Raw genomic sequence first — 9397 nt, forward strand, 5'->3', positions numbered from 1 at the left:
ACGATGGAGGATAGTATTTTTAAATCTCTCTAAAAAATAATCATCACAGTGCGTTAACTTGATAACTATCGTTGTAGAAATTTTTGTATCATAAAATATAATTTTTGAACATTTCATTTCACATTTCATTTTTTAAGATTTGGAGATCATATTATTTTTTTGCGATTAACTTACACACATTGCCGGAAGACAAGATAATTTTTTTTATATTTTCTGATAATACTAGTTTGTATAGGATTTATTAAATATTTTATCTCTATAATGACGGAGAAAGTACAATTAGGAGAGATGCATTCGTAAGCATAAAAGTGTTGATCAAATCCGATCAAATCAAGTTCTTGATAAATAAAAATCGATTTTTTTTTAATCAAGGGCTACATCTTTAATAACACCGAAACGCAGAAAACCATTTTCATCATCTTCATCCTCACCTACGCATACTACAGAAGCCGGTTGGTATTTACTTCCGCATTTCTTTACCCAATTTCCAATTAATATGAATCTTTTAAAATGCGTTCTTCTCCACTTATTTGCAAATCCCTTATGGACACGTTCTCCGCAGGACCAATTTTTAGCGTTTCAGAAAATATGAAAACAGATAAAAATTGGTAGGCAAGTCGTAATTGGTGTTTTCCTGCTAAAGTCGAACAAATATTTATTCTGCAATTCAATGCAGCAGCAGTCATTTGTGATTGGCGATGTTTCGGATTCTTTAACCTTATTTTTCTCTTCCAATAACTCTCCACCTACTTTGGCCTGAGTTCTAAAAATTTTGTTTAATTGCCATGGAAAAGGCTAGTAATAATGAAATCGTAATTGTGTATTAGTTTTGTCTAAGAAATTAATAAAAAAGGTCCATGAAAAACTCATTCTCATAATTTCAGTTGAGAATTAAAATAAAGCCTTAGAAATTCCAAATTTTATAAAAAACGCATTATCCTGTCTACAAAAATGGCTTTACGTGTAAGAAGCTCACAAGGAAACTTCCTTATACAAGACTAAATTCATCAAAAATTGGAATAAAATATAAAAGTAGATTTTCTGTGACAATCGAATATTTATATTTTCAAACAAATCTTTGCCACTTTTTTAATTTTTAAATTTACAAATTTTTCGATGGAGTTTGAAAAAAAACGGAAATGAGCAGCAAAACCTAAAAAGAAATTTGAAAATGTGGATTAGATCAAATGCTTCACAACTTTAAAGAAAGAATATTTTTCTTTTTTTAAATAAACGTCAAAATTAAAAAAATTATCATTTTATTTTAAAAAAATTCTCCTAAATAAAAAAAATCCGGTTCGCCTAATTTTCTCTAATAACACAACATATTTTTTCATTCAAAGAATTTGCTAATCGAAGTGAATAACCTGCCTGATTTGAAATGCATTCGATACGGGCACTAAATTGTATTTATTAATAACTAAATGGAAAGCCTGTTAGGCCTATAAAATTAGTAATTATTTATATTGACTAAAAGTAATTAGATTCTAAAGGTACATAAATATTCTTACATTTGGTAACGTTTGACAAGGTTTAAGAGCGAGTGTGTCATTTTCTTTATCAACAAGGGAGGAGATAAAGGTATGCAGAAGCGTCTTCACTGACCTCATTCGCTATAATATATTACAGCAATAATAATCTAAAGAGTTGGTTCACGCGTTTACATGCTTCGAGCTTACTATACATGTGAAGATATGTTCGATAATTGCATTAAATAAAAAATATTTTTTACCCATAATAATTAATACTTAGCATGAAACTGTGGAATAAATTTAGCTGAATTCCGTTCTAGCCATTTATTTTCTACCGAGTCATCTATAATTACGAGTAAGAAACACAAAACTAAACAAAATCACAAGTATGAAAACGGCGACTGATGACGAGTCGACGCGCACCTCATCGGCTGATCAATCACGCACACCATGCGCGCACAGAACAATCCTTCGATTGGTTTGGCTGAGTCAAGAAAACAGCCGGATGCACATTGCAACACTTAAACGCAGTGTTCTTTCAAATAGATAGTTGATAAAACTATACGTTCTATACGTGATAATGTTAAAATTTTTATAGCTGAGACAGCAAAATTTTCTTTCTAATTCAGTTAGGAATTCTCAAGCAAACTCGGATTGTCATCAGCTTCAAAGTATTTCTTCCAGCGTGTATTTCGAAAGTATTTTCATAAAATATCTTAATTAGACGAAAGTTCCAAAAGTTGGACCCTTTTTAAAAAATATGCGATTTTTGTTTTTAAAAGATCCGTAAGTTTAAAGCGTTGTTTTTTATTGATTTGAACAAGATTTACAAATTATTTTGATTAAGTTTTTCAATTGGAGACAAATTATCGAGCGCGAAGCACGAGTTTCGTAATGAGAATGTAATCGTCAAAGCCATAGGTGCTTTAAGAACCTTCTTTAAAACAAATCGAAAAAATTGTAGTTACAATATATGGCTGTAATTCCTCAGAGTCTTAAATCACAGTTTTCGATCTAAGGCGTAATATTCATGATATTTGAAAAAAATGTAGTTAGAGTGTTCGCATTAGACCTACGAAAACGAGCGCGAAGAAGGAGAACATACTCGCGTATCACAAATCTTTCATTGTTTGGAACAAAAGTGGAATGTTTAATTTTTGGATATCATTTTCAATGGGTTAAACATTATTAAAAACATAACCGCTGTTCATAAATGCTGATGTTGGCTTTCTTCTTTGTTACAGGTAAGCTTAGTTTGTATTAATTCCTACTTACAGTTTAGGTAAGTAATGAAAAGAGTAATATAACATGAGAATCAACGTAAAAGAAGTATGCAACTATATATTTAAAAGAATTACATATTAAACATTAATCTTAAGCAGTTGGGTTTGCTATCTATTTTTTCATTGCAAATCCTAAGAATTTTTCTTATTTTAAAATAATTTATTAACATTGCATCTTCATACAACATTCTTATATACAAATAAATCTAGAAATCTTCCATTACTCTTGACATGTCTTGATTTTCAACAAGATTGCAAGTCACATGTAAAGTCGATAAAAAATATAGGCCTCCTCCAGCATTAGAAACTATTCTGTCTAATCCATGATAAGTGATACGAAACTTCGATATAAACTCCAGGATGATTTTTTTCTGCACAGGCAATTCTCACCCAAGACTCACCCTGGCAAGCATCCTTTTCACCATTTTCATTGCGAGCATAAACCTGACCAGCTGAAAGGTCAAGATATTTTTTATAGGCCCTCCTGCATTCTTCTTTGCTTATCGCTGGTACACTAACAGCATGCAATTCAATCATTCTTAAAATTATTCATTTCCAGCCACTTACTGTCGCTGAACAGCTGGCTGCAATATTGCCAGTAAAAATGGAAATTACTCATCGAGACTTAGCAAGTCCAAAGAATGTCTGCACCTGCATCAAGACTATATGATTCACTGGAACGATATTTAACGAGTTTTCAAAACGTGGAGGTCGAATCAATTGGTTCAGCTGCACAAAAAATGTTCAATAAATTCATTGTCACTATAATGCAGCTAAAGGACCAGAGAATGTGTTTTTTAATTTGTCTCGAATGTTTTGGTATGAAGCACACTTCAGGAAAAAACTTCATCAGATTTGAATATCGATTCTTATCATAACCATTTCATACTCAAACATTATGGTTCATACCAATTGTTTCATTTAAAAGTTTCATCAAATGATAAATATAAACAAGTTTTCCATGGTTCAAAGAGCATGCGAAAATGATTACAAATTCCATCAGGATTGCTTTGTACCCCATTTCTGAAGCAAAATTTCACTTATTATTACCAAATAGTAATTGTTTTTATTACTTGTTATATTAATGTGTTTCATGTTGAAATAAATTAAACATTCATGGTTCCCACTAAGGGAGTGAAGACAAACATTTGAATCATCTTGGAGTTTTGTGGCAAACAACTTACTAATGATAATTAAAAATCACTTTGCCATATTTATACCGCAGATTAATTTACTACCAATTTTAAGTTACAATAAAAATTAATAATCATGATTCTATTTTAAAAAATCGATACTTCGCAATAAGATTATTTTCGATGTGATTGGAAACGAATCTCTGTGTCGATCGATGTAATTGGGAGCAGGGGTTTGATTAAAAAAGGGGGCAGGCATCACTATCTTAAAACTTATTTGAAATCATTGTGCTTGAAGCTTAGAACGTTCAAACGAACGACATTTTTACTGATAGCTTTGTGAACTAGAAACAGCGCTGAAATATTGACTCAAATTATGTTTCAAATAAAAAATTACAAAATAAGCTTGGAATGCATTATTTTAATCGCTGTTAAAACAATATTTTTTGGAAAAATAAATCTGCGAAAAATGTTTCGTTCATTTGAACGTTCTGAACATCAGGTGCACTTGAAATAAGGAAACGATGAGAAATTATATAAAGAACGAAAGATAGGGGGAGCACGCGTATTAAATTATTTTCATTTGTGTATATGGGAGAAATAAAGCGTTGTCTTTTGCCTTAAAATAATATTATTGTTTATGAACTTTGGTGATCTATTAAAAAGATCGGATTGATATAAGAAAGCGATATTTATTATTATGAATGTTTCGAGGAATTTTTAAGTGATCATATCTGTAGTTTTCTTACTATAATAAAGCACACTAAAAATTCAATTACATTTATGAACGATTTGAAAGTTAATAATTAATAGAAATATCAAACATTTGAAATGTACATAAGAAAGAAAAATCTTTATCAGAAAGTAAATAATTTTTCTTGGCACTGTTTAGGAGAAATCAGTTTTTAAAAATGTCTTTATTTATTTTTTACGTTATTTTTATGAATAATACAATTTAACTGACAAAAACTTTACATCTTTAGGTTTTCACGTTATGAAACGTTGACATAACCTCGGATCCAATCTAAATGATAAGATACTTGAATGTAGACACCAGGATAACCTTTTTTACCACATCCAACTCCCCAAAAAACGATACCAGCCAATTGGACATTTATGGCCAATGGACCACCAGAATCCCTCGGACAGGCGTCTTTTCCTCCTTCTGGTACAGAAGCACAGATTTGACCCTCGGGAAGAACAGTTAGGTAACTGTAAGCTTCTTGACACTCTTCGTTGCTAATTGTAGGAATATTTACTGCCCGCAAATTACTTGGAGAATTTACAGTATCAGTTTGTCCCCAACCACTAATGGTGGCATAGCTACCAGTTTTAACTTCTCCTTCGAAGAGAGGAATCAGAGAACGAGTTTTTCCAAATTTAAAAGGTGGGTTGACTTTAATTAAAGCAATGTCATTTACAGGGACACCCTCTTTAGTCATATGATTTCCACTGTTTATAATTATCTTCTTGGCCCAGTGCTTGGTTCCAACAAAGAGTTTCATAATCCTGCTCGAATCTCATACAAAAATTTAGTGTTTATTCCTATACAGTGAGCTGCAGTGAGAACATACTTAGAAGATATAATGCTTTCACCACAAATGTGATTGCCTGATCTTCTCAGGCTAATTTAATACAGAAATTCTTCAATTTCTACTGGATTGCCACCAAATATCCTTCCATCAAGGACAACGGATAGTTCAGCTAGAAATAATAATTTATGATAAAAAATTAATTTTGTTGATACTTATAGTCGGATTTGCCTTAAGGTTTTTCTGATGCTATATAATGTTCATTGTAGTATGCGACAAAACTAAGTACTACAAACAGCTTCTGACGTTTAAGAGTTTTTTTTTATTCTTGCTTTTATTTATAACAAATGAAACATTAATTATCAAAATTAATAAAGATTGATAAAACTATACGTTCTATATGTGATAATGTTAAAATTTTTATAGCTGAGATAGCAAAATTTTCTTTCTAATTCAGTTAGGAATTCTCAAGCAAACTCGGATTGTCATCAGCTTCAAAGTACTTTTTTGATACCGTCCGAAAAGTACTCTATCGGAAGGTCTCCAAAATACTCCTCAGTTTCAGCTATGAGCTCCTCATTTGCGTAAAAACGCTTACCGTTGAGCCATCTCTTCAGGTTAGGTTATATACTAATGTCGCGAGTTAAATCAGATGATACTATGGACTATAATTGACGTGTGGATTAATGTAAGCCGGTTTAGTACGAGATTTGAAATAATAATAATAATAATAATAATAAATTAGAAATCCTAATATTAGCAAAATACAAACAAAATGTTTTAACCAGAATTGTTGAAATTTATTGTAAAAGAGTTTAATCTTATTTCTTGTAACAAATGTTGAATTAAAAGAATACGTATATAATTTTTTTGAAGAGTAACAGCAACGAATTAATGTATCAGGTTTGAGAAAATTGTAAGGGGATTTAATTTTCATGTGCAAACTAGAAGTTGAAAAATATTTGTTATTATTGCAACACATCAACTTTGGTGTGCATTGTTTAAATAAAATAGAATATATTCCCAGACGGTAAGCCTAATCAGAAATAAACCTTAATTAATTCTATAGTCAGAGTAAAATATGAATTACATTATTGAATTCGTAAATTATAGATAATTAGTATAAAAAGAATTATATTAATCTATTTTTAACTAATTTTGAGATCGTACAAGTATTCTTAAAGATCTCTAAAGAGCTTCTAAAGTGTTTCGAAATTGAATATTTTACGATTAATGTCAATTTCTTGAAGTATTTAATCAAGTATTCCAAAATTATTGCAATGGAACTTTGTAACAGGATTATCAAACTATCCCCATTTCGATCTATTGACATTCTAAATGAGAATTCGTATTATTTATTTGAAACTCCTAAGCAACTCTCTAAGAATTGACTTTTAATACGTCACGATCAAGCGATTTAAATATCATATAATATTAAAAGAATTGTGAACAAAAATATTTTCAAAAGTAGAGTATTATTTTACACAGATGAAAAATGAAAAAATGGCATCAAATTGTGCGGTGTTATATCCATTCTATTTAATTTTACTGTACTTACGTCAGCGACATATTAAAAACGAGACGCAGATAACTTTTGTCTCTCACGTTGATTAGGGGACCTCTAAATACGGCCGATTTTCGTGCAAAAACTTTACTTTGCTCTATTTCTTTATTCTTTGAAATGGATGCTTTCACATCACATTTGCAAGGTGGAAAAACTTTATGAAATCAATATTTTCGCATTTTCATTAAAAATAAAACTTATTATCAAAAATTTTGTTCACTGGATTGTTTTATAAAAATGAAACCTGAGTGTCAAGTAAATAAACAAACAAGAGTATTAGATTTTAAGTCTTTCAGGTATTTATGAAAGTAGTTTCAGTAGTTTCAGTAGAATTTAAATAAGTTTTATGATTTTAAGTAATTTTACTTACAACATTTTTTTTACCAAAACGTTGCTACAACTTTTAAATTAAGCCTTTTTTTGTTTTTCATTGCAAAATAAAATTATATTGTTGACAACAAAAATATTTTTTAGGATTTTATATGTATTTTCGCAAAAATTTCGTAAAAGAATGTTTTTTTACTTTTTTCACATCAAGTGTTGTTTTGGAATATTTTGGTTCTTGCCTTATTTAATTTTTTTCGAAAAAATTTGCTTCTATAATTTTCTTATAATTTTTAATTGTATTTCGCAACCTCTTCTTTCGAAATTACCACATGTAGTATCCCTGTCGGTGTACCGATAGCGCCACACTTTGAAGGTGAGAGAAATTCGAAGCTGGCTATTGCCTCAATTCGCCTCTCTTATAAACGTTCATTTCTTTGTTTTGTGTAACAAGGTGTCACACTTTTTTTTCCAAAGTCGATTAAAAATGTAAGTAAGAAAATACCGAAGTCTTTTAAGCTCCTTAGATAAAGAGGACTGGATGAATCGACGACTGGATGAGTGGAATCGTAAAATAAGAAGTAAGTACCAAATATGTTAAATTTAATGAGTAGTTGGGATGACAAATATAACAGGGTTATCTCTGTTCTTTCGGTTTTTAGGTGTGGTTTGACGCATATTGTAGGTTATTGTGAAATAAACAGTTTTTGTTCTTTTTTCGGAGTGTTGGCAAGTGTCCCCTCTGTACTAACGATCTGCAACCGTTGTCATAGAGATCAATGCGAGCACTGGGTAGATCTCATGTTAAGATCCAATCGATTCATGGAGTGAAACATGAAAAAGAATAACGTCTTGCAAGGCGTTTTTTCTTTGTTTTGAATTTTTGTGATATTTCATATTCTGTCCCCATCGAATTTAATCGTGAAAATACTTACTATTAATGCCTTGTTCTAGCGCTCTGCAACCATTAGTAGACACTTACTTAGGCTATTGGTCTGTTAAATCTCATGTTTCGATTGAATCTATTTATGCAGAACAATAATCATCTCGCAAGGCGATGAATATGATAAGTGCCTGCCTTTACCTTCCGGCCTAACCTATTTTTTTCTCATTTCTACGTATTTTATTTTCCATAATTTACTTTAATTATTTTATTCAAATTATTTTATTCTAATTATTTGAATAATAATTCCTCTACATGTAAAGAAATACTCAATCGATCCACAGGAGGTTATGCCACTCACCGTTCAAGAAGGCCATCACCACGTCCTAGTTATTTAAGAGAATATAGTCCTCACAAGGATAATTATCTTCATAATCGTAGAGGCAGCAACGAACAATTTTATAGATATGATCGACATTATCAAATAAGTTCCTAACGTACTAGAAGTTATTCGACGGAGCTCACTGCTAGTGTATCAGAGAATGAATCGACTGCGCTGAATAAAAATACCAGTCAAAGTCAGGATACAGCGAAGCAGACTGTTAATGTGTCAGGCTTAGTTGCTACAGATGCGACATGTCCAGCTGCTACAGTTGATATACAGTTAAAGTATACAGTTGATATACAGTTAAAGATACAGTTGAAAGAACGATATTCAGTCACTTGAAAATAAGACGTCAGCACCAAAGGATGGGCTCTCTGCAGAGGAATTAGAGGCGATTGGGCAGAGAATAGATCCAGATAGAGTTTTGGCCCTGGAAGCTCAGGTGGATTTAGTTATAAGAATTTAAGAGATTATTAAAAAGGATTTGCCTGCAGACGAGAAAAAATTATTGGTGAAAAAATATCCTCCTCTGAAGAACTGTTTTTTTGGATCCTCCTTAGTTGAATATGGAGGCTATAGCAGCTCTACAAGAGGCGAATGGATCAGTTATAAAAAGGCATTTACTTATAATCGATACCCAAGCAAGAATTAAGGCTCGCCTTACTTTGATTTTAAATAACATTGATGCCGCTTTGCGAGATACTCTCAGTTTCATTTAGTAATCTGAGAATATGTCGGTGGAACTTCCGGAAGAAAAGAAGTTGAGAGTAAATAATCAGATTAGCGTAGTTAAAGCGTAGTACGTTAGGGTCACGTTTTTT

General features: G+C 31.3%; 1 pseudogene; it reads right to left on the bottom strand.

Moving 5' to 3' along the window:
* Positions 1 to 4880: 4880 nt before the first annotated feature.
* Positions 4881 to 8568, bottom strand: LOC117170951 (annotated as a pseudogene).
* Between the last annotated feature and the right edge of the window lie 829 nt (positions 8569 to 9397).

Source organism: Belonocnema kinseyi, chromosome 4 (genome assembly GCF_010883055.1).
Source record: "Belonocnema kinseyi isolate 2016_QV_RU_SX_M_011 chromosome 4, B_treatae_v1, whole genome shotgun sequence".
NCBI classification, from domain to species: Eukaryota; Metazoa; Arthropoda; class Insecta; order Hymenoptera; family Cynipidae; genus Belonocnema; species Belonocnema kinseyi.